Source organism: Rattus norvegicus, chromosome 4 (genome assembly GCF_036323735.1).
Source record: "Rattus norvegicus strain BN/NHsdMcwi chromosome 4, GRCr8, whole genome shotgun sequence".
Lineage (NCBI taxonomy): Eukaryota > Metazoa > Chordata > Mammalia > Rodentia > Muridae > Rattus > Rattus norvegicus.
The window spans coordinates 181,878,301-181,885,467 of NC_086022.1; the positions used below are offsets into that span (position 1 = coordinate 181,878,301).

At 44.0% G+C, this 7,167-nt stretch overlaps 1 pseudogene; it reads left to right on the forward strand.

The window, feature by feature from the left end:
* The first annotated feature begins 3,631 nt into the window (after nucleotides 1-3,631).
* Nucleotides 3,632-4,793, forward strand: Tcea1-ps2 (transcription elongation factor A1, pseudogene 2; annotated as a pseudogene).
* The last annotated feature ends 2,374 nt before the right edge of the window (nucleotides 4,794-7,167 follow it).

Consider the following 7,167-nt stretch of genomic DNA (forward strand, 5'->3'; position numbering starts at 1 on the left):
CAACAACAGATGGGATTCCTGTGAATAGGGGTCCAGGCTGCCTTAACCTGGCCCTTCCTTTCTCTATAAATTTTATTAGGTTGACAGTTACCTTGTATTTGAACTTCTCAGTGAAGGTGGGGAGCAAACTGGGTAAGAGAGAGATGAGTTTATGTTGGAAGGAAGAACCACCCAATGCCCTTGGAAGCAAAATGTTACTAAATATCAGACCAGACCACTAGGGAAAGTACTGTGGTCACCTTAAAAGTGGAATTGACCCAGGCAATACTGACATAGTCATCTGACTGCTTCTCATTGAACTTGAGCTGCTAATCTTCCCAACACAGGTGGACTTTTTCCTCTTTCAAGGGGGAAAATGTTTTGATGTGTGATCTGGACAAAAGATTTTTTTTTTGTTCTTGGAAACAAAAGGTTTGCACGTCCAGCTTCAGAAACCTTACTAGATGATGAAGCCAAGTTAAAAATAACAGAGTATTAATGTCCCATTCCTTAAGATGAAATTCTTAGCCACAGAATGTTTCCTGGATGCGGTCTCTAATGACTCATTTATCTGAATTGAGACATCGTGTCATTGTGAAAAGTGGGCCATATGAACCACAGCAAGAAGATATGTGTGTGTGTGTGTGTGTGTGTGTCTGTGTGTGTGTGGGGGGGGGAGGCGGCCGAGGGCGAGGGAGAGGGAGGGAGGAAAAAGTGCTGGAACCTTTGCTCTCAAAATTTTAATTAAGCTTGTAATTCGCATAGCAACTCCCTTGTGTATCCCACATTTGTCACTAATAATCGGGAAATACACAGCATTGCCTAGGCTCCGTGTCATTCCATGTGAGGATTTGTTTCCACCAGAAGGATCAAGGAACATCTGTTGTAGGCATCACTTCTCCCTGGGGCCTGATTTGGCTCCCCTTGTTTGGATTAGTTTCCTACTAAAATGGGATGGTGGCCCTGAATCCTCTACTTAATCTTGCCTCGTATCTTGCTCTTTGGTTCCCTGTCTCAGATATTAGCCAAGATAAGCTGGGTACCCACTGGGAGGCCAGGAGGAACTACAGGTATCATGGATCTTCTGAGAAGTTCGGAGCTTAGACATGGCTGTGCAGAGCGATGTGGGGCGGTAATGCCTGGTTGAAGTAGCATTGCGGTTCGCCATCATTACACACACCCTGGCTGCCATTAAGGGAGACGTCTGCCGTCTTCATAGAGCAGACAGTTGTTTCTCCCCGATGGACTCTTTTACTTGGAAGCACTGCACAGACACCGTATCCTTTTTTGGTGTATAGTCATTGGTCCTTTGCGTATGGAAGTTCTTTCCTGTCTTTTTCCTCTCTCACGCTCCTTGGTGTATCCACTTCTGGTGCCACAGCCCTTTCCCCAGGCTAGCCAAAAGTGTGGAGCAACCGGAGAACCTGCCTTCATCGATGTTCATGTTTGCTCCCTTGAGTCTGTTGCTTGTAGCCCCACTAGTTGCACAGCAGAGCCAGGGAGCTACCCCTTCTGCTGCTTCTTCCAAAGTGATTGGATGAATAAAGGTTTCCATTTTTCCTTCTTTGAAATCTTTATACATGTATACAATGTATTTAACTACATCTGATCCTTACTCTTCTCCACTGCTATCTCCCCCAGGATCCCATCCCACCTCTTTCCCAACTCCATGCCCTCATCTTTATTACACTCTCGTAGATGCCTTCCTTTATGTATGGTCATGAGATTTTGAAACTGTCTGCCTTAAAAAGCAAACCTGTGCGTGAGTCAAAGAAATAGAAACATTTGTATTTCTTTGTAATCTGTTTTCTAGAAGTTAACAGCTGCCTGGGGCTGAGGGGAGGTGGAGTAAAAGAAACCATAACCCTTCAGAGAGACACCTCCAGTGACCAAGGCTCCTCTATTCTACTGTTTGTATCACCTTCCAGAATACTTCCAGTCAGGGACCAACACAATCCTTTTGGGGCACATTTGGTATTCAAGCCATAACACTTGAGGGTTGAGTTAGCACACTGCAAATGCTTTTCCTGTATTAACTAATTCAATCCTCACAACAGTCCGTAGAGACAGGTAGAGAAGAAAACTGAGCACAGAGACATTACTTAGCTTACCCAAGAAGACATAGCTGGCACTGTGTACAGCACTGTCAGCATTCAAGCCAGGCAGTATTGGTCGGTCTGCACTCTGTGCACAGGAAAGTATATACTTGGCTTTGTGTTATGTGTGCTTGTATACAGAGGCCAGACATTAACCTCAGGTGTAGTTTCACCAGGGACCTGCCTGTCTCCACATTGCCAACACTGGAATTATAAGCATTTGCCACCGTATCCACCTTTCATATAAGTGTTCGGAAATTGAACTTGGGACTTCATGCCTGCAAGACACTTGCTTCACCAGTTGAGCCATCTCCCTGTTCCCTTGCCCCCTCAAAATCTGGCTCCTTATGCTAAAAAGATTAAATAGGTATTTCTGAGTGTTTTAAAGGTAATATGGGGCTCTGATAATCTTGCCTGCTAGAGATATTTTAAGCGACAATTAATACTTCTCATCACATGGACTCAGTTTGGGGAAGGCTGACTATACCTGTCCCCATTCAGATGTGACAGCCAAGATTCAGGAGTCACTGACACGCAGGGGCCAGCTGGCATCCTGGGAAGCTGGCTGCCTGGATGTATTTCCCAAGAACAGTTATTCGAAAGCCCTTGGTTTTATTTTTAGTTTCCTGCAGGTTCTATCCCAGAGCACATCTCAGCAGTGTCGCTCCCTGACACTCTACTTTTCCAAAAGGAGAGACACTGAGCCCTCTCTCCTCCACACTAAAACGTCTTTGTCCGAAACCACACATGTCGATTTTAAACAGAAAATAATATGAAAACACAGAGATTCCTTTATGAGGCTCCTGCAGCCTCAGCCCCAGCGTCCCTGGATTTACGATGTGCTCTGTGCTCCCCACCTCTGCGCTGCTCCCCCACACTTGGAGGAGAAACGATCAAGAGATTTGTGCAGGAGTCAGTTTATTCTGTCTTGAATGAGGTGAGGTTCCAAAGTCACCACAGCATGGAAAATATAAATGCTGTGAGCAGACGCTGGCCAGGCCGAGGGGTCGCACCCTGTTACCTCTGCTCACAGTCAGGGGGCTTTGCAGAGTTGGGAAACAGAAACTTAGAGAGCTGTTATGACTTTGGCAGTTGACTGGGGCAGGGGGGGAAAGGCCATTGTGCTCCCCTTAAAATCTTCCCTCTTCTGAGAGAGAGCCATGAGCTTTGGTGGGGACAGATAATCATGAGGATTTGTCTGTCTGTCAGGACATTGAGGGGCCAGCAGGAACGTTTGAGGAGGAAGCTCACGGCTGTTTTTCACAAAATTAAACTGGTGTCATTCAATCATTTTCTAGAGAGCACAAGTCACTCAGTCCCTGCCACGTCAGGGAGACTGCCTTCCAGATATGTTGGGTACCCTGGTCTTCTTGCTGTTTTCCACCAAGTGTTGTGAGAATGTCTCCTTTCTCTCGCCATGTCACGAAGTGTCCTCTTCCAGGGGATTTGGCCCTTTGACCAGAAAAAGCCTCAGCAGGCTTTGTTGGGGCTCAGGGGACAGATGAAGAATGTGACCCCCTCAGTTAACATCTGCATTCCCCCATCACCATCAGAGTTTTAAGCTCTTCTGTAACTGCATGTCAGTTGCACCAAGTAGTGGGTTTTGTTGTGATATATCATGGGTTCGATCCTTCACCCCCTCTACCATGTTTTATTGTTTCCCAGCCTCTTGAACAACACTCCAAATTTCAAGCCTTTAAAAACCAACAATCCACAAGGAAGGCCTAGGCTGTCGGCTTGGAGGCTTGTTGAGCGTCTGCACAGCTTCTCTCACTTCCAGTCCACTGTGGCCAGGTGAGAGGAGGCCTTCCAGAGCCATGGAGGACCAGGTGGTTTGCATTACCAAGAAGATGGACAAAATGGTGCAGAAAAAGAATGCAGCCGGCGTATTGGAGTGTCTGCCAATGCTATTCTCAAGCAGAGTACAGATAAAATCGCATCTCTAGTCAAATCTCTCATCGATTCCTGGAAAAAAATTATTAGATGGAGCATCAACTGATAAAGACCCCAGAGAGAAGGAAAAGGAACCTGCAATTTCATCACAGAATAGTCATGAGGCAAGAGAAGAAAGTTCCAGCAGCCATGTAAGCAACAGAAAGGATGAGACAAGCGCCCGAGATTCTTACGTTTCCTCTTTTCCTCGGGCACCAAGCACTTCTGATTCTGTGCGGTTAAAGTGTAGGGAGATACTTACCATGGCTCTCCGGACAGGAGATGATTATGTTGCTATTAGAGCTGATGAGGAAGGACTGGGATCTTGATTGAGGAAGAAACAAGGAGTACAGACGTGAAATACAAAAAGAGTGCAAAGTAGGATACCAAATCTTAAGGATGCAAAGAATCCAAATTGAAGGAAAAATGTGTCATGTGGGAATATTCCTCCTGCCCCGTTTGCTAGAATGACAGCAGAGGAAAGGCTCAATGAGGAAAAGCCTGACCAAAGAAGCCATCAGGGAGCATCAGATAGCCAAGACCGGTGGGACCCAGACTGACTCGTTCACTTACAGCAAAGGTGGAAAGAACTGCACTTACGCACAGGTGCGAACTCTTGGCGCTGATGAACCAGTGACAGCATTTGCTGTATGTAATGAATGTGGAAACCGGTGGAAGTTCTGTCGAGTTTCGAAGAATTGACAAGGTACCTGGACCATTAAGGACAACGAATTTTCTGATTAGCTTTAAAACTAAGCCAGGCAACTCGTTTCTCTACAAGTGAAATGTGTGAGCAATATACATCCCACGGGTTGGTCTTTGTTGTTTACCTGACAGTCTTTCTTAAATGCCTCTGTGGTCTCAAATCAGCTGGAACACTAAAAAATAATGTGTTGCTTTGTTTTTCTTTTTTATATGTTGATGTCTCTGTCTTAGGGTCTTATTGCTGTCAACAGACACCATGACCAATGTACGTTTTATAAAGGACAGCATTTAATTGGGACTGGTTTGCAGGTTCAGAGGTTCAGTCCATTATCATCAGGGCGGGAACATGGCAGCATCCAGGCAGGCATGGTGCAGGAGGAGCTGAGAGTTCTACATCTTCACCCAAAGGAAGCCAGGAACAGACTCAGCATCTCCAGGCAGCTAGGAGGAGGGTCTCCAAGCCCACCCCACAGTGACACACTTCCTCCAACAAGGCCACACCTTCTAATAGAGCCACTCCCTGGGCCAAGCGTATGCAAACCATCACAGTTGTGCTTTATTAAATATTAATTTTTTATTGTCAGTCTGTTAATGCTTAAAGACAAATTGCTTTTCTCATTGGTATGGACCTAAAAATGTTAAAGGAAAAGGCATAATATAAGTTTTAGAGTTACCAAATATACTATGTATTCCAGTAGTACTTGACCAGCTTCTCAAAGTTGTGCACACAATTTGAGCACGTATATTGCTTTATTCTTAATTACTGTGCTCTCAAGTCTCGGATCCTTAGAGGATCTCTGCGTCTGAGACTAACCGCAGTGATCGTTTCTTGTATTTCTCACACATGTATATAGCATATTTGAATAGATTTTACATTGAAAACTGACTTGGTTGCCATCAGTTTATTTCATTTGACTTTGTGCTATATTTTAGTTTTACAGAACTATAGTTTCCTAAGTTTTTCACAAGGCCCCTCACAGGCATGCTTCTGGTGATTTTTTTTCCCCCATAGGAGGACATGCTGTGAAGAAAATGCTAGTATCTGAGTAGAGTTTCTGGAAGTAGCATGACTGTACTTGCACTTGGAAACCTACTGACAGAGGAGTAAGCCTGAGAACTATGCAAATCACTAAGCTGTGCTCTTTGCATGTGGAGGGTGAAGAAAACAAATCCTTTAGACTGAATCATTTGTGCTAATTTTTTTCTTTCGTGATGGTGTCAAGCCAACTGAAATGTAGGCTGTAGCAAAGTAGTTTTACAAAACATAAGCGATTAAGTTTTACTTTTGTTCAAATGTGTCCCTCTTGTTTTGCTAGTATGAAGCAGTGGTTTTCACCTTGTGACACAGGTGTTCTAATGCATATAGTAAAGGCCACTGTTTTATGTGCTTATGTGCTTCTGCCTGTGTTCAGACTTCTGTGTAAAGCCCCCTGCACAAGCTCTGCTCTGCCTTGCGGACCATAACATAGAAAACACTTAATATATTAAAAGAACTGGTCCATGGGTAATTTGTGTCACTTTAAAAATAAAGTACATTTCGAAAGAATTAGTTTAAAAGTAATAAGGTTAAAGTAGTCCTACTTTTAAGTGATCCATTTTAAAATATGTAAATCAATAATTTTTTTGTCCCTAAACATACAAAAATAAATAAAAACCAACACACACACCCCCAAATCTAGTGTATAAAGAAAAGTGTAATACTTGGATTTCTGAGTCTGATTTATTTTTGCTTATTATAATGATCTCTGGCTTTGATACATTCTCATGAAAGTGACATAATTTCATATTGTATTACTCAAGTACAATTTCTTTTTAGATAAGGTTTTTCTGTGTAACAGCCTTGGCTATCTTGAAACTTGATTTGTACGCCGGGCTGGCTCTATCTCACAGAGGTCTGCCTACCTGTACCTCCCTAATGCTGGACGTAAGAGCATATGCCACCATGCCTGGCCTGACAATACCCCATTGTACCTGTAAACTGCGCCACGTTTTCTTTTCAAAGTTTCAATATTTTTTGTGTCTGAGTATTCAGCCTGAATGTATGTATATATACCATGTTCATGTCTGGTGCCTATAGAGGTCAGAAGATGGATTTGGATCCCTTGAAACTACAGTTATGAGTGGTCGTAAGCCTCCATGTAGGAGCAGGAACAGGACTATGGACTTGTGGGAGCAAGTGGAGCTGTGAATGAATGAATGTATGTTGTTGACATGGGCGTAGCCACATCAAGGACCAAAGCCTCATGGGTAATGGCAAAGCCTTTCCCCTGGGTGAGGCTCAGAGAGACGGCAAGGCTTGCCCTGGCCCGAGTGTGAATGTTAATAGTATATGCGTAAAATGTTAATGGAGATCCTTCCCTCTCATACTGAGCTTCCCAGACACTGTGGCTTCTTCATGTGAAAGCCTAGATCACTTGAGCTCCATGTTCCTGTGTGTGTGTGTGTGTGTGTGTGT